Source organism: Lissotriton helveticus, chromosome 1_1 (assembly GCF_964261635.1).
Source record: "Lissotriton helveticus chromosome 1_1, aLisHel1.1, whole genome shotgun sequence".
Classification (NCBI taxonomy): Eukaryota; Metazoa; Chordata; class Amphibia; order Caudata; family Salamandridae; genus Lissotriton; species Lissotriton helveticus.
The window spans coordinates 503,968,346-503,996,338 of record NC_136057.1 but is presented as its reverse complement, the minus strand read 5'-3'; positions in this window follow the sequence as shown (position 1 = coordinate 503,996,338).

The following is a 27,993-nucleotide window of genomic DNA, read 5'->3' as shown; positions in this document are numbered from 1 at the left end:
CTCTTTTTTTAATTTTGTTTTCGAGATCGTTGCTTGAGACGCTTAAAAGAAGTTTCACTAAAGTGGATGAACACAGTACTTTACTGATGGGGGAACTGATAAGAGAAACACACTCAGAAGAACAAGAAATAGAATGCTTGCAACCAATAGAAACGACTAAAAGTAAAGTGAGAAGCTCAAGGACCAATAAGAAGGGAAGGCAGGATGTAAGTCCCTTTAAATATATATACAATACAATAGATTTCAAGGAAGCTGTGCAGATGAAACCTAAAAATCATTACTCATTACTGGGTAGACAGACAACAAACAAGGAAATATTATTTTCTATGTTTCACTGGGATTGCTACTTTCAGATACGAATGGCAGATGGGATTAGTGGAGGGCACATATATTAATTTGTATAAGCACATAGTTTCAAAAGATGACGATATGACATTGTCAGGGACATCAAACTTGGTTCACTCAAATTCAACCAGGCTTGAAAAACATATGCTGACATACCAGGTTCCAAAAAGTTCAGAAGATGGTGGCATGATCTTCTGGCAACTCTACTGAGTAGCTCTCTACCTCGGGCATTCCTCCTTCATGCTTTCTATTTTTAAAATGTTGGTCAAACTTCTGTTGCTATATATTTAACTGTGTTTTAGCTTGAAAAAGTAAGTGTATACCCTATAATTTAAGATTTCCTATCTATTTTCAATAAGCCATTGTGCTTGTTCATATTCTCTAACTACTTGCACTTTCTTGTTGCACCTGGGAAAGAGACTCACTAGAGGCGGCTGGGTAGCCGCCTAGCCTATTATCTACAGAGGGAGAGGGGAAGGCAGTGCCCTTTTGACCCTAGAGCTTAGCACACTGTGAGGAAACTGCAGCCAGATCCTATGAACAGGCACTAGTGTTTTGACAACCCCCTTAACCCCTTCCATGCTGATTACGGCCCCCGGCCCCGGCCGTCATGCAACACAGTGCTCATGTGCTGATGATGGCTGGGGGCCGTCATGAACCCGCCCACTCATTAGAAGTGCCGCACAGCCGCAGAATCGCGGCTGCGTCCAAAGGGTTAAAGGTTTTCGTCTGGCATCAGACTCTTCTGCATGCGAGGCAGAGCACCAAGCTAAGGAGACAACTGGTGAAGTGTAGAGTTATGAAGAAGGCTGGAAGGCATAATGTTCTTCTTATGCCTGATGTTTCTGTAAAACATCATTCTTGTAGACATGGCTAATCTTATATCCATTCCTATCAGAGATGGTTGCCTCTACAGTGCTAGTTGTCAGAGTGTCTCAAACCAATATGATGCCAACCTTTATTTCCTGTTATGTCATTTCCTGCTGAGACCGTTTATAAGAAGACTGGTCAGAGAGGAATGCAATGCCAGGCAATGCTTCCAGTTCCCTATTTTCAATATGTTGTTCAACCACCTAGAGGATTTTTGTCACTGATTTTGTCTCCCTTTTCCTGCAGCAGTATTCCGAATTGAATGATCTCGGTTTGAAAGACTATATGCTGGGCTTTGATCTTAATCCCTTTTTCTCCTCGTATGTACATCTGACGTTTTTACATACGCGTCTCACCGGCGGCAGCCTCCGCCTCAGAAACCGCAGATGGTTTACAGTGGGGAGGGCGGCCCCCTCATAGAGCCTGCGTGGCTCCGGGAGCTCAGCGCGGCAAGACCGTGGCGAAGAAATATCGGAAGACTCGTAAGGACTGTCTTCGCGGCGGAGGTGGTAAGCCCAGTCTCTGATAAGGTTCATGTGTCATACAGATACCTCCTTCACGAACGCTGCAACCAGTCTGAAGATACCGCCCTGAACTCTTCCGCGTGGTTCAGAAGGGCGAGGGTAATTCAGAGGTGTGGGGTATTTGGCATTGAGGGTAATTTAAATCTTACCCCCATCAGCGACTCACAGGATTTTGATAGTGAGGCGAGGAAGCCCTGCATGGAGAAAGGCGGTGACAGTACTGAGGTTTTTGACCCTAATATTTCTTCATTAAAATCAGGCTCTGTTTCAGCTTTAAGTATTCCACACACTTCCCAAGCGAGAGTTAGTCGCTATACTTTGAGAAATCGGGGCGCCAATATAACACCGGCCCCCTTAAACCCGTCTATCTCTCCCCCAGTAATTTAAGTTAAGGCCACCTCCCAAAGGGGGAAGGGGAGGGGGGCCACATTGGTACAGACACCCCTCCAGGGAAGGGAAAGGGTAGGAAAAGAGCAAAGGGCGGGGGCCCTGTTCCAGTAAGAGTAACTCCATCCTTGAAGTCTTATTATAAAGTTCTATCTTTGAGTGTCTCAGACAGATCAAAAATTATGGCTGCAAATAATGCTATAGTTAACGCAACTGGCAGTGCAATAGCAGAAGCCTCTCTGGGCGAGACCCATATAGAGCCTTTACTCAACACTGTGGGTGAGTTGTCCCAGTCTAGTCAAATGCCACAGCTGTTTTCTTCCCCTGTGCTGGACACGGTGCACCCTACAGTAGAACTCTCGAATAGCTTTTCTGCCCTTGACATTCAAGACACTCAAGACGCTCAAGATACGGTCCAGGTGATTCAGGTGGAGCCTAAGGATGACTCAACTAATCAAAAGGAGGGTGGAAATAGTTGTAATAAGGAGAGCCCTCACTCAATCATCAATGGCGCATCCACAAGCGATACCCTACCAACAACATCTATTCCGGGGACTTTGACGGATATTCTACTGGGGCTGAAGGAGGATATAGGGAAGCGGTTCACCACATCAGAGGCAAATCAGACTGCTATTCAGGCTTCCTGTGAGGCATTGGCCCGGAAGGTGAAGAGGTCTCATTAAGGACCGATGTATTGGAAGCGGAGCTCCCTAAGATTAAGGAGGCGATTACTGCATCCACAGACACCATGGATAAGCTGGTTCAGCAGAATCGAGTAATGAAGGACGATCTTGAAAGGCTTGAAAATCACTCAAGAAAGAATAATCTAAAATTCTTGAATGTGACAGAAGATCTCGAGGGGAACGACATTAAGGTGTTTATTGTTGTAGTCCTTAAAACAACAATCCTAAAGGACTCCCCCGATGTTGACCAAGATCTCCTGACTGACATTCAGCGAGTTCATCGTGACCCATATAGACGGAACCCAGCCAAGGAGAGTCCCAGGAAGATCTTAGTTAACTTTCTGACATATGCCACCAAAGAAAGGATTCTGTCTCTGGCCCTTAAAGCTGGTTCAATATGATCAACTTCCTTCTCCAGCCCATTCGCTTTTACAATACGTTCAGACGTCTCCCACATAACTGCAAATAAACAATGGGAGATGGGTAAGAGATTGGTGACCCTGAACTCGTTGGGAGCACACGCCCAGCTCAGATTCCCTGCTTCACTCCGCGTAATGTGGAACAACCATATGCATAACATGCGTTATATTGAGGACGTGGACAATTTGATTGAAAAGATCAGGGGAGAGGGTAGGGGGGCAACAAGGGGGGGGGAGTGGAGAGGCAATGCAGGTGGTAGCTAGGTCGGTAGGGACAGGAAGCAGGTGTAGCAGCTTGAGAAGTTAGCGAGGCTAGTAATTGGCATATACGCAACGCAATGCTAAGTAGCACTCACCACTGATAAAGCAAGTTTTTTTTTACACACTATTTATGCACCTTTTGTTTCACTATATATAATCCATACACAGATTGGGGGGAGGGGGGGAACATCCGTCTAGGAGCGTAATGCTCAGGAAGAAAGGGAGGGTTCCCCAGGGAGGAAGGGGAGGTTGGTGGCCAATGGGGGGTAGGGATAGTGGGAGGAGGGGTGCGGGGGGGTGGTGGGGGGAGTAAGGGAAAAAGGAGTCCTCACTTCATAGCAACCTATAGGAATTTCCATTTTAATAGATGGGCACATCAGGGGCTGGAGGGGCAGAGACTAACCGATGACTGATAACAAGATACCAGTTATCTCCTGGAATGTTAATGGGCTTCGTTGCCTCCGGAGACGCAGGTTAATTTTAAAGTACCTGGATCAGTCTCCAGTTAAAGTAATTCTTCTCCAGGAGACCCACCTGAGTCATACTGAGGCTAAGGAGATCTTTGGGAGGCTTACATGGGTAGGTGCATTTTGCTGTTCCGGGCAGTCGGTTGTAAACAAGGGAGTTGCAATTTTGATTAAAACTGGAATCGGAGGAATTATAAAGTCAACTCTAACTGACCAGTCAGGAAGATGGGTCTTGGCATGTGCTGATTTCAGTGGAAGTGAACTGACCATTGCATCATACTATGGGCCTAACATAGATGATCCTGCTTGTTTATTGAAGGTACAGTCTAATCTGGTGGAGGTCACTTCCCCGTTAGTTATAGGGGGGGATTTCAATGTCCTCCTTGACCCCCAACAGGATCGCTCCAATCACAGCCACTATAATAATACCCCGAAATCCCGTCGTGCTATGGTTAATATGATCCATGAGTTAGGTCTAATTGACGCCTGGAAGGCTAAGAGTGGGGATGTGTCGGGCTTTACCTATTTCAGTAAAAAGCATGGCCATGCCTCAAAACTGGATTATATCCTCGTAGACAGACTATGTTTAGAGATCTTGGTAGAGATAGAAGTACTGCCAAGCATCCTGTACGATCACGCCCCTATTATGTTTGTACTTTCGAAGGGGATGGCCAGGAGAGCAACCACTCCTAGGTGGACTCTAAAACGGGCAGTTTTGAGCAATCAGGATATGGTTGCTCTGGTGGCCACCTCCACAACTAACTACTTTTCCGATAATATGGGTCCAGCCCCATCTGAAGTAGTCTGGGATGCCTATAAGGCCCATATTCGAGGTCAGTTCCATAGTCTGATCACTTCCAACAATAGGGAAGAGAAAATGAAGTTTAAAATTCTGGAGGACAACATTTTATCTTTGGAGAACCAAAGATTGAATTTCCATGTAGACAATATATCACATATTTCAGTAGACTTAGAATGTCTCCGTGCAGAATATTGAGGTTTGCTGGACCTGAAAGTTAAGGTACAGTGGGCTGCGTATTCTATGGAGAACTATGAGTATGGCGAAAGAGCTGGGGCAATTCTGGTCAGTAAGATCAGCGCAGACCGGGTGAGAAACAATATAGATAGACTAATTATTGACGATCAGGGCACTGTATCTTGCAAACAGGAGGACATGGAAAAATGTCTTCTCTCCTTGTTTACCGAACTATACATCGAAGAACGGTCCCCAAGTTCTGCAAATGCACTCCGGTGGTTGGAGAGTAAGGCTCTACCTAGATTGACCGACGAAGGTCGTGATATCCTCAATAGATCATTTAGGGAGGAAGAAGTTAGACTTCATATAAAAAAAAATAATAATAATAAAGCGGCTGGCCTGACGCCCTCCCTGGGGAAGTCTATAAAGTGCTTCAGGATGTCCTACTGCCAAGGGTATGTGATTTATTTAACTATGTGTATAGCTTAGAGGATATGGTCCCGCCATCATGGAAGGAGTCCATAATTGTCCTTATATTAAAGCCAGGGAAAGATCCCCTTAAGGCAGACTCCTTTAGGCCAATCTCCCTGCTAAATGCGAATTATAAGATCTTTACCAGTATTTTGGCAGGGAGATTGGCTAAGCTAGTTCCTCTACTCGTCAATTCTGACCAGAAGGGTGTTATGCCTGGTAGATTTATTCATGAGCTAACCTCACAGCTGATTGGCAGTATTGACTTGGCAGTGGCACGGTCGGAGCCCTTGGCGGTGGTGGCATACGATGCTGCGAAGGCCTTTGACCATGTCAATTGGGGATTCCTGTGGCATGTTCTGAGCACTATGAGGTTTGGGACAATTTTTATTCATTCACTGAGAAGTTGCTATGAGGGTGCCTCAGCCGCAATTCTATTGAACGGATTATTGACATCACGTTTTGGCATAAGGAGGGGGACTAGGCAGGGGTGTCCCATCTCGCCCCTCTTGTTCAACCTCTATATTGAGCCTTTGGCGCAGGCGCTGAGCATGGACGATGGGATAACACCTTTCAAAGTGAACGATTGTAGCTGTAAGCTTGCGTTATATGCTGACGACCTGCTGGTCTATACCAGCAATCCTGTCGCTGTTTTTCCAAGAGTGGAGGAGATAATGTCTGACTTTGGTCAGTCCTCCGGCTACCAGATTAACAACTTAAAAACGGAAACAATGTGTTGGGGGATCGACAACTGGGAGAGAGCTCAAAGCACTCAGTTTAGATACCTGGGCGTATTAATAACTTTCGACCTGAATAGTATAGCCCAGATTAATATAAAGAGGGTGGCCAAGGATATTGACCAGCTTTTTCTAAGATGGCAAAATCTCCCTTTAACAATCTATGGTCGTGTTAATCTGGTCAATATGGTAATTTTGCCCAAATTAACATATCTATTTAATACGATACCCCTGATTTTCCCTGACAAATGCTGGGAAAAATTCAGGGAAAAATTGGAAGTTTTGTCTGGGCCAATAAAAATTCCAGGTTATCGTGGTAAAAACTGAAAAGGAGATTGTTGAAAGGGGGACTTGCGCTTCCGGGCGTCCTTTGGTATGCTCTGGCCTTCCAGCTAAAAAACATCCGTAGCCTTCTCTCTAATCCAGATGATTCCAACTGGGGGCGGATCTTGGGGATTATGGTCGACCAGGAAGGGGGCGGGCCTGGTTTTTTGTATAAGTTTGGTGCCCCAAGGTTCTACAAGAAGGTACGCCTCAAGGTTTTGAAACTTGCACTCTCAGTTTGGAGTAGAGTAAAACTAAGATGGGGCATAAAATACTACTCCGAGCTTGCTCCGATCTGGGAGTCTCCTGGTCTGCCACTATGCCTCAAGGATAGTCTGTCCACCTCCATCAGGAGAGCAGGAATAACAGTCTGGCCAGATCTGGTAACATCAGAAGGGGTTCTCCCCTGGGAGGTATTGTGGTTCAGGATTGGGGACTCCTTTTCTAGATTCAAATATATCCAACTCTGTTCCTGGTTCTCCGCCGAGAAGGTGAACATCGGCGGTAACTGGGACATTGAGTAAGCTCTCCAAACACCTGGTTATAGGAAGAGGGAAGTGGGACATTGGTACAGAAAAATGCTTGAGGTAGTGGAAGTGCAGGCACCCTCACTACATCTTGTCTGGAGCTCGTCTACCTTAGAGGCCGCCTCAGGCACCTTATATGAAACATCTCTTCAATATCTGTACAGATAGGTTAGGTCCGCCTCTCTTAAGAAAAATCACTTCTTTACTTTAAATAGGTTGTATTATACTCCAAAAAAAATAGCGAAGTTTGTTACACCGCCACCTTGCTGCCCTAGATGTGGATTGGTAGACGCTGACAATATTCATGTTTTTTACGATTGTCCCAGCTTAGGTCTCTTTTGGGCTAACGTGGAGAAGGCAATGGAGGGTATGTATAAGGTTAAACTTAGTTTGAACACAGTTAGAATTTTTTTGGGGTAGACACTGATCTTATTTGTGGGTTAAGAGAGACACAGGTGGCCTTATTTTTTAACCTTATTCTTATTGCTCGCAGAGAGATCTGTAAGATGTGGAAAGATTCGAGACCCCCCCCCCTATATGAAAACTGGCTTAGAGCTGCACTTAGAATTGCACGATTTGAATCTGGTATGGCACATAATGTAAATAGCACGGTGTGGGATCCTCTGCTAGAGTGGGGAAAAGAAATGAGGCTGGTCTAAAGCCCCAAAGGGTCCTATGATTACACCATGCCCTGAACAAGGGGGCAGGCCGGGCCGGCCCCAGGCAAAAGCAAAAACTTCAGCCCTGGGCGCCCAGAATAGAATGAGGGTTGCTAGTGTTTATTTGCATCTGCCAACGGTGAAATGAGGACTCAAAAAAAAAAAGTAAAAAAAGAAAGAAAGACTATATGCTGGGCGCCTTCTCATCCCTATTTCTGGGTAGCATTGGTACCTTACTTAACAACTGCTATACAATGTATCATCTACAATACAGAACTACCAATATTGCGAAGGAAGTTTTATCTGCCCGTTGAGGCTTTTTCCCTGCTCACTGGGGCCATCTAAAGGATATGAGTAACACTTTTAACATGTATATTACGTGCAGGGTAGATCCGTGGCTGCTAGGAATAGTCACCTTTGCCTCGTGTAATAAAGAAGGAACATTACAAATTCTACACATAGTGCCTCTTTGTAATAATTGTTCATCCGCACGTCTATTTTTAGGTCAAGCCTAGCGTTGCAGCGCATGCGCTGCCCGCTTTGCGAGGCATGTGGTATTCAGTTTAGCGAGGAACCTTTGTGGAAGCTCCGCCCACTCTGCGCCATCATTTTCACTGGCTTGTGCCTTAAATGCTGCCTTCTGATTGGTTGTAGACTTGCTAGTCCTTCCTTATGACGACCATGTGTTTCGTTCCATGGTTACTGGCCCCTTTACTGCACAGACTACTGTCCCCCCTCCCGCAGTCCGATGCCTTCTCATCCTGTCCCCCCTGCCCATTCATACCTTGTCTACCCCGTGCCTTTTTGTTTACAATGCAATAGGTCTCGCATAAATGCAAACCCTATTGAAAGGCAAATCTTGTTGAAACTTAAAGTCCCTGATACACACACTGAGCTCCTTTCTATGCCAGTATAATCTTAAACTTCACACACTCAGATTAAAGTCTGCTCCGGTTTAACGGTTACTTGCTGCACCACTGTCAGTACAATGACAGGAAACGAACAACATAAGCAGCGCTAATATACTGCACTCTCTATTAGTAATCTGGCTGTGAGCATGCGCAGTACGATAATATCGAGTCTACCTGCTAAAACTATTGCACATTCTGGGCATGCGTGCTGGAATAGTTGGACAGCACATGCTAGTATTTACTAAGAGGAGGCGCTATTGTCTCTCTGGGTCTTTAGTTTTTCATACCCAGTGTGCATCTCTCCGTCACTGCAATACATCCTCCGAAGAACAAACCTTTTAAGGTCATATAAGAATGTACCGGGAGTACACAGAGGAGGTGAGTTGGGTTTTGTATTAGGGAGTTAGCTGAGGAAGTGTTTGCTGAGGTGAATCTTCTAATTTTGTTGTGATTTATGGGGACTCGATCCTAGTACCACAGTGCCAAAGTTGACAGCTCAAGCCGTAACACCACATCTACCCTATTAGATGATTACATCATGCATTTGTACCGCTTTCAATTACACTCTTCATTCCCCTAGAGAGTGTCACTGCCACGTCATTTCAAGTTAAGCATTAGCTTAAAAAAATGCATGAATAATAGCTTAATGTTTCCTAAAGCTCTCTCAGTCTTCCACCCCAGTGTGGCTTGCAATTCTTGTACCGACGTCGCTTTATGCAATTGTTTTCCATTTTATACTTTATTCATATAATAATTTACAAAATCATCTTGAATGTATTTATATGAACATGTTAATTCAGACCTTTTTTTATTCGATGTTCTAGCCTCTGGCAACATTTATAGAAGATATAAAGCAATATCAAAGAGAACATGGTGGGTGTAGTTTTTGTTAAAGTCTCCAGTTACATCTATCCCACCTCCACTCCTGAACTTTGACCTTACGGACTTGCTTTTAATGAAAGTGGGTGGTGTAGTTGGATGGAGTAATTTCAACGGATGTTGGTTCTCCTTGCTGTACAAGCAGGAAGGTTGAAAGCTTTAGAACAAAGGTTTTTGAGGATGCCTACTGTTGGAGACCATACCTTCTATTCCAGTGAAGATGATGCTTTGATGGTCTCAGCCCTGTTGCCATGTTGGTGTAAGCCTTTCTCCATGTGGCATACAGGTAATTAAAGAAGACGGAGCAACAAATCTGGTATATTGTGGAATGACACAGACAATAGGCCGTTGTTTAACCCCTTCGCTGCTGCAGCTATTCCGTCGCAGCGCTAAGGGGGAGGCGGGGCCGCACGGCGGTCCTGTGCTCGTGACGGAACCGCTCCGTCACGGCCCTCGGGTGAGCTGTGCTTGTGACGGAACGGTTCCGTCACGGACCCACTCGCCCATTAGAATGTTAGCGCAGGTGCGGAATTCGCGCAGGCACGGCGAGCGGGCCGTGACGGAACCGTTCCGTCACCAGCACAGCCCACCCGAGGCTCGTGAAGGAACGGTTCCGTCACGAGCATGGGAGGGGTTAAAAGCAAGTGAATTTATGAGTAGGAAGGGGAAGAGGCTCATGGTGTGAATGTTACAGGGATGGAGGTGTGCAGCATTAATTCCAGAGAAAGAAGTCTTGTTAGTCACGTTTAAAATTGGAATAATTTACTGATACACACGTTTTTTATTCTGTTGAAACATTCTTATTAAAGTCATCCTACATTTCGTGTTGGTCTGTAAACCGAGACTAACACAATAGCAGTTTAGCTGCTGGCACGCACTTTGAGGTCACCGAATGTATGTGTTGGTGGATGGCTCTTTAGTTGCATTGTCAGTGGTCTTGCTGTCAATAGGAAACTAGTGACACCTGAAAGGATGTAACAACAGATTGTATGAAGTGGTAACCGTTAATTTAGAAGGGCTGGACAATGTTAAATGCCAGGTATGGCTCAGCGTTGATCTCTCCACAATCGACATTTTAAGTATTCACGCTGGCTGAAACTTAAATTACTGTAAATTTAAAAAGAAAATCACAAAATCACAAATGTATAAATGATTGAGATGTTTTCAATGGAAATCCCAGACAACGAACACAGTGCAATAGAGCCTATCAAATGTGTAATCACATAGGAAAGTAAGTCTTGATTGCACTGTATTTTGTATGTTAACCGTTTCACCATTTTCTGCCTAGAAGCAGCATTCGAAATGGTGTTTCATAATACTCTCATTCGTCATATCACAATGATAGGAAAATTAGTGGGATTTGATCTTGTACGTGTTTTGATGTTTAGTTGCTGTAGCTTGCTAAAAGAAGCCTTCTTTCTATAACAGCTGCCCATCAGGTTTATGAATTAGTATATTATCCATATTGTAAATGTGCATAATCCTCTAAAAGTACGAAAAGTGATTGGCAGTGTCTGGCACTCGTGTATTCAACATCCATCATCCTAAACAAATTTTTCCCTGCAGAAATGAAGAGGGCTCTCTATTTAAAATTCAGACTGGGCACATTTCCAGTGCCATCATTTAGTAAAAGATGGTCATCAAATCCTGACGAGGGAGAAGATACGTGTCCCTTGGGAGGTCGGAAACACTAACCTACTTCTTAGAAATTGTGTTCCATGAACACCCGTATACAATAATATTTTTTTCAAATCTTGTATTTTCAGTGATATGACCACCAAAGGCCCTGATTTTATATTAAAAACAGAGCTTTGGACTATACCATAAAATGGCGAACCCTATGCACACACTTGACAAGTAAAAAGCGGATACAATGTCCTCATGTAAGAAATTCAAAACGCAGAGAAACAACAGTAATATGCAACTTAAATATATAAGGAATTCAATGTCAATCCAAAAAGTCTTGGTCTCCTTGTTTATTCCAACACAGCATGTGAACAACCAGCCGACACGTGTTTCATCGCATCTTGCCGCTTCTCTCTTCTCTCCCGGGTCTCCTTGTTCGCACTTCGAACAAGGAGACCCGGGAGAGAAGAGAGAAGCGGCAAGACGCTTACAGACACCAAGTCCGGAACAGGCTTCAAACTTACCAGCAATAACCAAGACACCCCGTCTTTTCAGACCCAAATCGATTGAGCAAACACATCTTTTCCCGGGCAACCCAGAACGAGCGCACTTCGCTTATAAGTAACTATACCACATTCTGCAACCGCGTTTGGATGGTCTTGGGCCCTTCCGGGTCGGAAATATCACCGGAAGAGCGACCTTTTGGTCTAATTCACAACCAATGGAGCCCTGAAGATTCGCAAGATGCGATGAAACACGTGTCGGCTGGTTGTTCACATGCTGTGTTGGAATAAACAAGGAGACCAAGACTTTTTGGATTGACATTGAATTCCTTATATATTTAAGTTGCATATTACTGTTGTTTCTCTGCGTTTTGAATTTCTTACATGAGGACATTGTATCCGCTTTTTACTTGTCAAGTGTGTGCATAGGGTTCGCCATTTTATGTTATTGTGGATTAGTGAGCTTGCTCGCTTCTCCTTGGGTGGTTATATGGTTATCCACTCACCCAGTTGCACCACACCACATTGATTCTATAGTGCCTCTACCCTGGCTGAGCGCCCACTCTCTGACAACCTAAAAACCATCCTTTGGACTATACCATTTCCCACTAAAAGGCAACATTTCTCTCCATGTGTTCCCATACCGGGTGTGTCACACAGTTTGGTGCTTACTTTACCTCCATGTTAAAGAACAGTAGATGTTTCAGCACCCAGGCTAATGTGCTGCATAGCTAAATACATATAAGGTCCCAAAGGCAAGACCGAATGCATTGCAAATGTTTGTTTGACACATTTGAACCTGTGGTGCTCGATGTTAATGCCAATTCATACAAGCAGCACACAGAGACCAGTCTAGTGCCTTGCAGGCTACATAAACAAAGTAATGCTTTTATTAGTACCACACAATATATTGATAGGTTGCACCAGAATCATTTCAATAGGGCTGTGCAAGACAGATATAAAATGGAAATGTCAATGTATATGAACGTGCTAAGGAAATGGTTATGACAAACATGGTTATCTGAAGTGGGGGTGCAGATAGGGAGGTTTTATGGTAAGGATGTGAATGATGAATATGAAGTAGTTTTGAGCTTTTCGAGAATTATGTTTTGTGAATTGTATAGGATTGTGAGGCTCGGGGAACAGGAATCAGATAAGCCTTAGGAAAACAGAGTATAGAATTTCCATTAGAGAAGGAAATAACATCAGGTGAGAAAATAAAGGGTCTGATTCACAAGAAATTCCATCTGGGATAAATTAGAACAAAACAAAGTTCAGGGAAGTAGTAAAGTTCAGTTACTTTAAAAAAAAAGCTTGGCAAGTTTTTAAAAAACGAATAGTCTGAGCAGCGCTTAGTCACAATGGAAAATCACTACTGCTGCTGAAAGAACCAACAAGTGTGCCGTGAACCTCCAGCTTAAAGGGGCACACCTAATGAGATTTCCTTAGCCCCAAGGGGATAATGCGTGTCAGAACCCCTTCAGAGAAAAGGTGAACAGATAGGTATCCTCTCACTTTTCTCTCTGATGAGTTAGGCTTATCGTGATTCATTGTCATGAGTTAGACAACACTTTCAGATAAAGTCTTATCTGTAGGGGGAGACATACATGTATCTACAAAAAATATAGATGAGCAGACCCTCAACCTTGCCCCTGGAAACAATAGACAGACAGATGCAAATATTACAATAAAACATTATTTATTATATACTAGTCATTTATAAAACACATGTATCAGATTTATGGTAATTATTACAAAATCTCAGCATTTATAACTGAAGCCAGAACCAACCCAAGGAATGCCCCAAAACATATCTCATCGCAAATCCCTATTTATATTAGTCTAAATCCCTATTATTCAAAATAATTTTCAGCCATGAAATCACTTGGCTGTATCACCAAATTCATAGTATGCCAAGTCATGTTTATTTCCTGCATACCGTACTTTTCTGCTGGTCCAGCAGTCAGAATACAATCATTATGCATATCCACCCTCAACCTGTTGCCTGTGTGTCTAACCCTTAACTTATCTGGCTTCACTTTATACAATTCTTCCCAATTATTTTGTTTGGGGGGGGGGTCCTGCACAGCCTCTCCTGTCAGCAGATCATAACTCCCCAAAGACAAGCAAATGTAAGCAATTCTACTTCCTAATTTCTTTCAAACTTGTTCCGTGGAAGCTTAAAATGTGGCCTTTCTCTTCTGCTCACTAGTGGGTTCTTCTGTATAATGATATGTACCGTTAGCCCTAGCACCGAGACACTCTTTGAGTAGGCGTGTGCTTTAAAATCCCTGCATTTACTCATTCAAGTGTTAATCACTACCTCTACGGACATTCCATTTCCCACTCTTTGGAACTCTGGCCACCACCATCTCCTCTATATGCTCCTCGGCAGAACAAAGACTTCATTGATGAATTCTCATATAACCTCACCACTCCATCCATTTGGCATGCCCACACCACCCTCTTGGATGACTTCAACTTTCCAAAGACAAACTCCAAAAACATGAGACACCCTCTTCATGCTGATCAGTACAGTATGTCACACAACCAACACACTTAAATGGCCACATCTTTGATTCTTTCTTCCCAACATCACCAACAATCCAATGCAAACTACCCGTCCCCCTTGACTGGATAGACCACTTTGCCATCCCTGTACACCCAGCATCCTACCAACAAACCAAGGTCAAAACAAAAGAATCTGAAGGTTTGGTCTTAGATGCTGCATGCTAACACAACAAAATAAAACACTATGTAGGTAAACTAAGAAAATAGGTTACATAGGAACCATAATGTCTTCCGTGCACTTCCCTGAATGACATGCCCTGTGAGAATGAAAAAATTAAGCCGGGTGAGTCTTTTTGAAGGAGCACGAATGAGTAAGAATATGGAGCAGGTGTTCTGAGTATAATGGGAATAGTTGTGTTGAAAAGACTAGTGGACGCTAAAAACGGCGTCTCGATTATAGCACAGGGGCCAGATGGTCGGACTCATTGGAATTGTGGTCCTAAGCTTCCAAGAAAAGATCAAGGAGTTGATAGACTCAGCAACAGGAGGGCGCATAATATATCATGCAAAATAATATATACAATTACTGCAGCAGTACAATTTAGGGTATCCAAAATCACTGAAGGGATACCTGGGGTTACAGGAGGTCCCTGAAATATGTATCTTAAAAAATGTTGTGAAAAACAATTTCCAAGATCCCATCAATGCTAACAATGCCCTGCACCACTACCAGCCCGGTTTTAGGTCATGCTGCATTAAGGAGACCCCAACCTTACACATCGTAGACAATCACTCTTGACTACAGATGAAGATGAGCACTGCCTCCTGATACTGCTAGACCTCTCAGCTGCCTTTGACACAACTGGCCATCTCACCCTCATACCGACTCTGGTGTCTTGAATGGGACTCATTTGGACAATGGCCTTCACTGCTTCTCCTCCTACCTTTTGAACTGACATCAGTTTGCATTCATGGGCACATACAAGTCACAAAGAATCCCTATCACCTGTGGAGATCCCCAAGGTTTCATACTGTCTCCTTTTATCTTTAGCCTGTTAAAGGAGCCACTTGGTGGTCAACTCATAGTTAATAGCATCCGGATTCACCAATATGCAGATGATGCACAACTCTACTTGCAAGTTTCCTCTGTTTCAGACATGCAATGCTTCATATACTGCTTGCACATCAACCAGAGATGGATGCCCAGCGTATACTCGAAGCTCAGCCCAGTCACAAGAGAATTCCTGTTATTTACCAAAAATAGCATACAAGATCCAGTACAAGCCTCCCTCAATGGCACGAACCTTGATGACCATGACCCTCAACGTTCACCAAATGCCAAGTCACTTGGATGTATCCTGGACACTAACCTCTCCCTCGAGGAACACATTGTAAAAAACAATGTAAGTCAAACTGTTTAATCAAGAACGCAACTTCAGAACTGCTGGTCAAGTGTTTGTACTCTTGTATCTGGATGGGGGTAATGCCCTATTACATGAACTCCCGGACTCTACGCTGCCACTCTGTAGAGACATTGTTTATATCCCGCAGCAATTCTAATCCAGGGCCTGGTGAAATTTGATCACATCACCCCTTCCTGATTGAACACCATTTACTCTCCTTGCTGGCATGCTGCATGTTCAAGAACAGCTGCATTATTTACAACGCCATTACAAACAGCACCCCTCACTTATCTTGAAGATAAGCTCACCATATTTAATGGTTCTCAGAACACATGCAGCCAAGAAACCATCAGACATCAGATTAAGAAGTGCATATAAGAAAAACAAGGTAGCAGACCATTTCCAACTATTCACCAAGGATCTGGAACAACGATTCCTTATCCATCAAGATTGCCACATTGCTGCTTCAATTTAGGAAACAGTTGAAGACTAACAGTTTGAAAGAACAGTACAATACAATGCATTAACTGTCCACAACCCAGCTTCTTCTCCTATTATTCATTGGCTTAATGCTTGTTTTAACCAAGTACAGCACTCAGCTGCTTTTTAGACAGGTTTGCACTACAGAAATACTATATACATAATATATGCATCCTGGTTTGCAGGGAAGGGGTGAGACCCTGTGTCGAGGATGCATCTTGCAATACTGGTTCTAATGAAGCTGCCAGGCAGCGATGTGAGGTCCTGCATTGTCAATGAGAATTCCATCGACGATGGACCTGCAATGCGAAGTTCTGCATTGAGGATGCGTTGCACAGCAGTGGTTCTGAGGAGTTGTGGGCTGTGAAGTGATGCCCTGCATCTTTGAGGATGCCGTCAATGAGGGGCTTGCTATGCGAGGTTCTGCATTGGGTATACGTCAGGCATCGGAGGTTCCAAGGAGCTGCAAGACTGTGATACAAGGTCCTGCATTAGGATGCATCGTGCATTGGCAGCTCCGAATTAGAGCTGCAAGAAGATAAATTATGCTGCAGTGACTCTACTCACAAGACCACAGCTGGGCTGGCAGAGCACCTTCAGACCCACATCGAAGGGTCCAGGACTGGGCTGTCACTACTTGTGGGTAGGACTCACAGCAGGCCAAATATTGAAGCTGGATTCAACATGGTTGGAGCCTTTTCTGTCATTGAGGCTCTGATCAGGAAGCCAGCCAACTAGGCCTTGGAGTCACTCAGGTGGTCCTAGGCTCAAGATGCAGGTCCAGTCCATTTCAGTCAGGCAGCAGGGCAGAATGGCACCAGAGTATCAGGGAAGCAGGTTGGCAGGTTAGCAGTCCTTCTTGCAGCAGAGCAGCACAGCAGTCCTTCTTAGTCTTCCACAGGTCCAGATGTGTACTGAAGATTTGAGTCTGAGGGTACAATATGTATACCTGGTTCCAGCTTTGAAGTAGGAGAACGTTCTAGAGGTTTCCATCCCCAAAGGTGCTTGGAATTTCCTGCCTCCCTGGCCCAGCCCCAGCTTGTCTGAGAGCACAAAAGTGTGAAACCCTTTGTGAGTGAGCTCAGGTTACACCTAGTCATATGACCCAGGATGCAGGCACCAAATGGTTAGGACAAGAAAATACTAACTTTCTGAAAGTGACATTTTCAGAATTGTGACTGAAAATCCAACTTAAGAAGGGTTTCAAATTACAATTCTTTAGACACCAAGCTCGACATTCCTGCGTGCTCCCAATTCAAAGTTAGTTCTTATTAAATATAATAATGTAACCCTATCTTATGCTATAGGGAAGGAAGGTCTTGTAGTAGGGATATATGACGTTAAAACGCATGTTTTTACAACGCATACCGTTACAACGGGACTTTTACAACGCCAATACTATTACCACGCATGTATTTACAACGCATTTTTTTACAACGCAGGTACCTTTACAACGCATACCATTACAACGTAAGTATTGGTAAGTATATATATTTTTTTTAATTGTATATTATTTAAAATTAATATAATGTATTGTAATTGTATTTAATTTAATTTAATTTAATTTAATTTCATTTAATTAATTTAATTTAAATTTAATTTTATTTTATTTTTACCCTTTATCCCTTTACCCAAAAACCCAAAACTGACCCTGAACCCTAAAAATACCCCTTTACCCAAAAACCCAAAACTGACCCTGAACCCTAAAAATACCCCTTTACCCAAAAACCCAAAACTGACCCTAAACCCTAAAAATACCCCTTTACCCAAAAACTGAAAACTGACCCTAAACCCTAAAAATACCCCTTTACCCAAAAACTGAAAACTGACCCTGAACCCTAAAAATACCCCTTTACCCAAAAACTGAAAACTGACCCTGAACCCTAAAAATACCCCTTTACCCAAAAACTGAAAACTGACCCTGAACCCTAAAAATACCCCTTTACCCAAAAACTGAAAACTGACCCTGAACCCTAAAAATACCCCTTTACCCAAAAATTGAAAACTGACCCTGAACCCTAAAAATAACCCTTTACCCCAAAACCCAAAACTTACCCTGAACCCTAAAAATACCCCTTTACCAAAAAACTGAAAACTGACCCTGAACCCTAAAAATACCCCTTTACCCAAAAACTGAAAACTGACCCTGAACCCTAAAAATACCCCTTTACCCAAAAACTGAAAACTGACCCTGAACCCTAAAAATACCCCTTTACCCAAAAACCCAAAACTGACCCTGAACCCTAAAAATACCCCATTACCCAAAAACCCAAAACTGACCCTGAACCCTAAAAATACCCCTTTACCCAAAAACCTAAAACTGACCCTGAACCCTAAAAATACCCCTTTAAAAAAAACCTAACATATAACATTTTAAATATAATTATATACTTACCAATACTTACGTTGTAATGGTATGCGTTGTAAAAGTACCTGCGTTGTAAAAACATGCGTTGTAAATAAATGCGTTGTAATGGTATTTGCGTTGTAAAAGTTCCGTTGTAATGGTAGTGCGTTGTAAAAAATGCGTTGTAATGTGTGTTTACCTTGTAGTAGTGAAAACAAATGTAGGAGTTTTTCACTACTAGGACATGTAAAACGTAAAAAGTATGTGTCAAACATTTTAACTACACTATACCCAGCCCTTACAGGCTGTTTAGCTTATAAGCCTACAAGAGTGAACCTTAGAACCGTGGGAATCTGAATATAGTACACATACTATGCAACAATGGTTCTCAAAGGTAGCATTCAGTTGAAAACATAATAGTTTGGGGGTTGAATAAGCTCATGAAATTAATGTTTATATGACAAAAAGTATAGAAAGCCACCTCAAGTAAAATGACAAACTATTTCAACTCATCAATTATCAGTCCATCAAAAAGGCAACATACACAAGATAATCAATTAAGTGAATCAGTGTAATGTGACCCTAGAGTGACTCCCATTAAATAATGAGATGAGCATCAGTCTACAAACAAGCATACAGGGCTGACTTGCAAGTGACAAAGGACCACATAAACTTTCAAAACAGTTAGTAGGTAATATTGCGCTTGGCTGGTTTGTTTTGTCACTCCTTTATGTTGATGGCGTTTTGACCAATTTTAAGATAAATGGGTCTCATGAAGAAAAAAAGGGATATGGGGGCATCTGTACAGATGAATGAAGGCCAATTAGAAAGGGACGGTCTATAGTGGACTAGAATTCTTTGTAAATATGGAGTATTTTACCTGAAAAAGCCTAAATCATAAAAGGATGCCGCTTTAAGCATCAATAGCACCTCAGTGGGAATGTGTAAATACAAGGCAAAGTACACTGTGGGGGTACAATTACAAGGTGGTTTTAGAAGTACTCTAAAATAGTAGTAGGGTATGTTTCTCAGTTATCATTCACGGCACTAGGAACAGTTTAAAAACTCTTTACCCCTGGAATATTTCATGGACCATGGAGGAAAAATAATTTCAAATTTTCTACATAGAGGATGCCCTCATGGTACTTTGTTCAAAATGGCCATGAATTGGCAACATTCAGCCAATCTCATCATGATTAAAGAAAAGAGCACAAGCACATTAGATAGTGGTGGCTGGTGATGTTTAAAAGTGCGAGGTGTAAAAGTTGTAGATGAGTGCCCGGTAGCGAGCAGCCTGACCACCATAGTAGGGGTGTTCTCCCCCCGGGAGAATTTTTTTTAAAAAGAGTGAGCAAATAGTGCATATTTTGAGAAAACAAGAAGTGACTTTGGCAAGCATTTGTGGAAAACGCTGAGAAATTAATCTCCCAGTCCCTCTACTCCTAGAAACCAAACCTTCTTGTTCTCTAACAGCCAGCACTGACACCCATCCTTCACCTAATGGGGTACCCCAGGGCTCCATTCTTAGCCCTTTACTATTAAATCTATATATTAGACCCTTAGCCGATGTAGCTGGAGATGCTGGGTTATCCTCGTTCTCCTACGCGGACAACTCCCAGATTATTATTTCTCTTTCTAGGAACAGTGCGGCCGAGTTTCCCCCCTCCAGCTGGGCTTGGGCAAAATTGCATCATAGATGCAGGCTAATTACCTCAAGCTCAACGGAGAGAAGACCCAGGTCCCTAAATTTGGTAAAAACAATGACCTTTGGGACCCAGAACATTGGCCTAGTGAGATGGGTGCACTTCCTCAACCGGCCCGTCATGTTCGTAATTTGAGCGTCATCATTGATGATGACTCACTAACTATGCAACATCAAGCTGTCAAAGTGGCCGCCACTTGTTTTACCATCCTAAAGTGGCTAAAAAAATAATTTGGATGCTACCAGAGACTACCCAGAGAACAGTAGTCCAGGCGCTAATCACCTCAAGACTGGACTACGGAAATGTTCTTTATCTAGGGACCAACAAGGAGGTAACTCGCAGGCTGCAATTGGTTCAGAACTCTGGTGCAAGGTTATTCCTAGAGCCACCTCTGTCTCCGGTGACCTGCAAGACCAGCACTGGCTCTGGGTCGAGAACCAAGTCAAGTTCAAAGCCCTGAGCTACATGTTCAGAATCAAAATAGGTGCACTACCTCGATATCTGCAATCCCTGGTCCCTCTCTCTATGTGCCTTCTCGATGTCCTCGCTCATCTACCCAAGGGAAATTCTCTGTGCCTAGAGTCAGACTATCTTGGATGGGTAGCAGATCGTTTGCACACCTCGGTCCCTCACTCTGGAATTCCCTTCCCACATCTACTCTGAACGAAACAGTATATGTCCAAGTTCGTGAATCACCAAAAACTAGGCTTTTTAACCAGTAAATCAGTAAAACTGTGATACATTCCTTGGTCTGCCCGGCGCCGGAAAACCCTTTGTGGGTAGCTGTTGCGCCTTATAAATTTAATTATGAATAATTAACAATAATAATAATAAGTAAGTCAGTGTGTAACCTCAAAATTATTATTTTTGATCTTTCAAAAAAAAAAAAAGGACCCCTGTCATGGTAAAAATATCCTACTGCTGCATGAAGCAGCGAGAGGGGTCTGTCGCACCTGGGGAAAACAGCCAGGCTCATACCTGACGTCTGCCCAGTGCATTATCCAGGGACAGCTTAAGGATTTTGGGGGCTCGGGTCAAACATATTTTGGGGTCCCTCTTTAGGACAGCTTTGAATTTATGATCCAATTTCAGCTCGTTCAATCCCAGTTGTCCAAGTGCACAGACATACTCATCCAAATTCTAAGTGTGTTTACATCTAATATTCAGGAATAGTGGCAGGTGTTTTTAATATTGTAACGCAACAGCAGCTCACTAATATTAATGCAAATAATCTCTGTGACCACACCCCCTCCCATTTCTCATTTGTGAGGTCATGTTTTGATCTAAAAGAAACTTTGTTTAAAGATGTTGCATGAAACACAAACACAACATTTCTCTGCAAAATGTCTGTAATAGACTCCACAACCACATTAAAAATAAAGGAAAACGGTATTTTAAACTATCTGTTTTAGAATTATTTACCGTAATCAGTGCAAGACTCTGCAGAATAGAGCTGGCTTTATTAGGGGGCTCTCTGAAAGGTTGGGGCCCTGGACCAGAGCCCAGTTTGCCTAGGCCTCAAAGCATCTCTGGGCTATCCCAGCTGAGTTGGCATTCCATAGCCCGGTCTGCCTCAGCTTGTCATTGCGCAGTGTGGACTTGTGATGGGGTGGGTCTGAGGGGTCCTCATTGCCAGCTTTAAACAATGCAGCCTCGCAAGGTACAGGACTTATACAGTACGCGCCCAAGGCTACCTGGAAATATGATGCTACCTTGCGTCATTTGTGGATGGGCCCCCAAAAGGGCCAAAACAGTGACTACCGGTTTACTAAACTTTAATGTGACACATGCGCAAAGTGTATGTGGCACAATTTCATTAGACCATGCCTGTCCTGCCTGACTCCCGTGTCTGATTCGGAGTGCAGCACTGGGGCACTCTTCCACGTATGTTTCAAAATGGTAAGTAACATTGCTATTGGTGTTACTTAGCATTTTAACCCCTACAGTGGGCGTGTGCTGATGACGGCCGGGAGCCGTCATGACCACGCCCGCGATCGGAATGTCCAGCACCGGCGCGGAATTCCGGCCGCAGCCAGGGGGTTAAAACAAATGCAGTATGAAGATACCGAGCGTATCAGACATAGGGTGAGCGCAGACCCCCACCCATTGAAGGAAACCACAGCTGAAATTAGCACTGAGTAGCAGTGGTAAAGTGCACTAAGTTCTAAAGCCAGCAAAAACCAGAAGATGGAATTCAAAAAGTTGGGGGAACACCACTCCAAGGATGTCAAGTCCAAAAAAAGGCAAACATATTTGGACCGCCTATGCAGCTTGGGCAACGTGCAATGGGTCAATCATATTTTTCTCCAGTCCATATCAGAGAAAAATCTTGGCACCTGAACAAACCATGTGAGGAAACGTGATATTGAAATGATATGAAGGACATGTATTGCGAGTAATTTTATAATTTGTCTTACTTGACGAATGGAGATTTTAAAAAGAAATACTAATCCATTAATACATTTTTTTTTATTGAAGCAGCATGAATATGCACTAGTTTTGCTGCACATGTGACACAAATCTGAGCAAACTGATATTGCTTCAAGCTCAGACCTTTTACATCATATCTGCAACGTGGAGGAAATAATATTTACCCATGTATTCGTCTGTAAACAGCAAAAAATACTGTGGATTCAGTTTGCCTCGTGCTTCCCCTGATTCACACGCTGTTTGCTCCATTCCGTATTACACAAGCTGAGAAAGTGGGGCAAACCTATTTCCACAGATTTGGTCTGCAGTAGTTCACATCTCTTGAATATGGTCCCACCCTCTTAGGCAAATGTATGGGGATTTCATTGGCACATGAGCTTCTCAAAGGTTTTCAGACATCTCCAAATTATCTCCAGTACACAAACTTGCAAATACAAAAAAGAAGGGCGGTATACATCTGAGATGATCCCAGCATCTCCCAATATGCCTCGGAGCAAACCTTGTGAAACCGACACAAAAAGCAGAGATTTGTATGAATCAAATTGATCACAGGGACTACTGGTATTTGCCTCAAGACAGATCATTATATATATTTTGGATGTGATTACAGAGAATTATAGAGAGGTGTAAGTCGTTTTACAAGCGGCTTTATGTAACAGTGATAGGATGAGGACAGTATAGGCAAGTGAAATAAAAAATAATTGGGAAGTTTGGTTATTTATTTGTTTTTTCCTGAAATATTTTGGGTTGGCCTTTCTACCTGAAGTGCCCTATAAAAGTTAAGTGCGATAAAAAAAAAGTAGTATACAGTTTAGGTGGCTATATAAATCACTCTATAGGATGTAGTTTCGAAGGGTGGGGTATACCAATGTAAAGATGTAACTTAGCTTTTTCATAACTAGTGCTTAATTTGTAAAAATTTTAAAATCTATGGGGCGCATGCATCAAGCATTTTTGTCTTCGCAACCGGGGCCGATTTGCAGAATCGGCCCGTTTGCAAATGCAAAAAATGCATTTCAGATGCAGCAAACTCTATTTTGCGATTCGGTAACCTGTTTCTGAATCGCAAAATGGGTTTGAGATTCGCTATTAGGAAGGGGCATGTTTAGGGCGTCCCTTCCTAATACCGAATCGCATCAGTATTCATAAATGTTTTGTGACAGAAATGCAGTCGCAAAACATTAGTATTGTAGCACCTACTTCAAGTGGGTGGTAACCCTATTGCAAATGGGAAGGGGTCCCCAACGGACCCCTCCCCTTTGTGAATGTTTGTAAAAGCATGTACTGCCTGCTCTTAAAAAATAAAAGGAATACTTTTCATTTTTTTGTTTTTGTAAAGGAAAACGGGCTGCTTTACAAAAAAAAGATTGCTTTATTTAAAAGCAATCATGGACATGGTGGTCTGATGACCACAGCAGGCCATCATCCCTGTGACTCCTAGGGTGTTGCAATATTCGACCTGCCTCATTAATATTCATCAGGTTGGTCATTAGGGATACCCTAGGATTCGAAGAAAGTGTTCAACACACTTTCATGCTTGCCGTTTTGCATTTCCTAATTGCAAATCTCAATGATTCGTAATTAGGGAATCGCCAAACGATGTGTTCATGCATCTGCCACTACGTACCCAAAGTTTTTCTTAGGAACCGTCGCCAGTTCTGCTAAATGCAGAAGTTACTGACAATCAAGACTGTCTGCACACCCTACATTTCCTGCCTTTTTACCTGACTCTTGCAACTTATTTTCATCTCTGCTTTCTTCCTTGGTCATTGTTTGGCTACCTTCCTCTGCAACCTTATTTCTCTCTTTTCTGTCTTTACCTCTCAAGCTCTGGGCGAAGTAATGGATTAAAGTTCCTGGTACCTAGAAATGACTTTCTGTGCCCACCAGCTGTACACAAATGAGCAAATTAGGCAATGCACAACACAGTAGTTTCCGAATACATGAATATTTGGTGAATGCACAGTAGCAGCATGCAGAGCAGATCACTGATAGGCTAGCTGGAAAAAAAATTACTTGTGAATAAGATGGATGAATCAATGGAGGAGATTAAGGGCCCAATGTTGCGAAGTCTGCGATACGTAAATCACAGACTTTGTACTCTGCTATCTGCAAATATTTTTGCGAGTGGCAATGTACGCTTAGTGACTCATATTGAACTGCAAAGAAAATGATGTGGGAAAGAGAGATCTTCCCTCCCTTAAAATGTTTCTATGGGATATATCAATGATTTGTGAACACAGCTGCAGCAACAAGTGACTGACTAGATACTAACACCTGAACGGTCGTGGTATTCATTCTCTAAGTAGACACAGTCCTTAAAAGACCAGTTCCACTTTGTGAATGTGTGCTTTCGGCACTGGGTGAAGCAGACAGTGGTTCAAGAGATTCCTGCTTGCTCCACCTAAGGTTATTCACATAATGGTTATTTTGTTTCTCTTTGGAGCAGGCATTTTGCGCACAGTATGCAGCGATGTAAGTCTTCTGTCCCTTACGTTATACAGATATGTAGAGCGCACTATCACTCAGGAGAGTACTGAGCACTAGTGTGTCTAGCCACAATTGGGGCCTAGAGGGACAACTAAAAAAGCCAAGGTCTACAGCTTCCTGTGGAAATCAAGAAGTGAGGATTCGGTTCTTATGTGTAGCCTCAGGTTGTTCCACACTGTAGGTGTTTTGTAGGACCAGCCTCAATTGCTGGGTCCGGTTTTCCATATACGCGGGATGTGTGCAATTAGAAGTCCCAGAGAGCAGTGGTGTCTGGAAGATTTGTGAAAGCAGATACGATTGTTAAGGTATGCGGTGTCAGTGTTATGTAGTGCCTTGAAAGTGTCAGTGATACATTTGAATTATGCTTGTTTGTGTATATGGAGCTAGTGAAGCTCCTTCAGCGGTGGTGTTATATGAGTCCGGCATGGGAGTTCAAAAGTGGTTTTAGACACTGAGTTCTGAATGATGTCTACAGCCTTCTGGTGAGATTTTCGTTGATATCTGAATAGAAGGTGTTCTGATATTCCAGCTTGCTTCTGACGAGAGTGTGCATGACTGTTTTCTAGGATTGGAAGCCATTTGAAAATCTTCCTCAAAATCTCCAGAGTCTGGAAGCAGGAGGCGGTGATGGTGTGGTGTTGACTTGGACGGTCGTGTTAAGTTTGCTGTCGCTGACAAAACCTAGGTTCTTGGTGTAGGTGGTAGGGGAGAATGTAGGCCCTAGCTCTGTTGGCCACCACGTGGAGTCCCACAGTGCAGTACTCTTCCTGAAAATCACCATTTCGGGTTTTTATTCGTCTTCACTACGATGCACAACACTGAATGCTCCCACATTAATATTAATAGGGAGGTTTATGCAAATCCTGCCGAATGGTTATTCTGCAATGCAAAAGATTCATCTATCCATTGAGATGCAAAACTGAGGTTTGGTTGCAAAGTAATTGTTGTGTAAAATATAGAGACAGCTTTGCAACTCTATATTATTACACACCCATAAATACAAATTGAGAATAACTTGTCAAGGTTACGAAGAATGTTGCCTTTATCTTCCATTGTCTATGAACTTTGCATCTTCCACATCAGTTAGCTAAATAGACTTTGAGAGATACATTCTATTGCAGGTGCTGCATTTTGGCAGAAACGTAAAGTGTAGAAACTAATCAAGTTATGTAAAGGCTTTTCGGGGCAGATGTACAATAGATTTTTGCGCATGCAAAAAACCTGTGGGCCATGTACTAACACTATTTTGCACGTCGCTAATTAAATAACAACTCGCAAAATAGGGTTAGTGACTCACTATTAGGAAGGGGCATCTGAATCCTATGTAAGAATGTTTTGCGACAGTTGCGGTTGCAAAACACTCGCAGTTTACCAACCCTCTTCAAGAGGGTGGTAAACCATTCGCAAACAGGAACGGGTCCCCAGGGGACCCCTTCCCCTTTGTTAATGGGTGCGCAAAAAAAATTTCAGAGCAGACAGTGATCCCAGGGACCACTACCTGCCCTTAAAAAATGAAACTAAAATGTTTCTTTTTTTTTAAATGCATCCCGTTTACCTTTAAGGAAAACAAACTGTATTTTTTTTTTTAAACTGCTTTATTTAAAAGCATTCGCAGACATTGAGGTCTGCTGACCCCAGCAGCCCACCATCCCAGGGAGTGCCAGCCATTCCCAATGGGGTCACAATTGCGACAGCCTCATTAATATGCATGAGGCATGCAATTTGCGACCTCATTTGGAATTGCAAACAGTGTCTCAGACACTGTTGTACACTGGCAATTGCGCCTCGCAAATAGCGACTAGCAATTTGGCGCAATTTACGAATCACAATTGCCAATGGGCGTACATCTGGCCCATAAAGCTGTGAAGAAATGCGCACAGAGCTCTGCACAGGATTCGTATCGAACACACAAAATAGCAACACATTGCACTGGCCGATCTTAAAACATGGGAGGTAAAATCCCTCATGGAAACAGGACCCAACACCTGCACCCTTTTCAGAATCTTTCCAGAGTTGGAAAATTAAAAAAAAATGCTATTACGATTCTAAGCCACCTTTAGCTGTAAAGCTTGATGTGAACCAGAGTGTGTTTACCTGCTCTTGCACACACAATCTGGGGGACCTCTCTAAGTAAGGCACACAGTTTTAAGAATTCATTAATCATATTTGTCAACATCACGAGCAAGCATGTGCAGACAGAAGAGAAGTATATCAAACATGCCAAGCTTTGACACAGTGCTTTAGTGTATGTAGTAAGTGCAACCATTTTAAGTTCATAGCTCTGTTTACACAAGCTGGTAAATGTAGCATTTCAAAGAGCTGGTTCAGTGTGAGCAGTTCACAGCGGCTCCAGTCGCTGTTTACATAGACATTGTGGACTAATTTCAAGCCATAGACCTGCAACATCGTTGGTGCGCCTACAAAAAGCACACAGGTGGACGTTTAATAGCAATCGCAATCTGTGTGTGTAGGTGGCTTGGACTTTTCTTGTAAAGTATGTGTGTAGAGCGCCAGTTCCCTTCTCGGCAACTCTGATTCCATGTGGGTTCTGGACAAAAAACATCCGCCCTCTTCAGCTCTCCCTCTACGTACAGCCCTCTTTGCATTCCCATTGGTGCAGCACAACTTCCTAAAAATCCCCAATATAGGAGGTTCAGAAAGCGCAGAATCCACTAGTACAAGCGCACCTTGCATCTTAAAAATAGCAGGGGGCAAAAGACTTACCTGAATTATTCATCAGAGCATAATCTTTTTAACAGGACAAGGAGGTTGGTTTGACCAGTACTACAGTTCAGTTATTTTCTTCTTCTGGGAAGGTGGTCTACTGGGTTTGGCCTTCCTACCTCGATGTGTATAGGTAATGTTGGCTGCAGAATGATATTATGAGGGCACAATTTGTTAGATGACTTTTTGTAAGATTTTTATTGTTGTAGACCCATTGAGCATTCGATTGTTCATCAATGGTTACCATAATATGAATGGTGCCAAGGCTGCTATTTATCATTCAGGCTCGAGTAAGCTAGCAAGTTTTTACAAGTTGAGTACAATAAGCACTGGAGA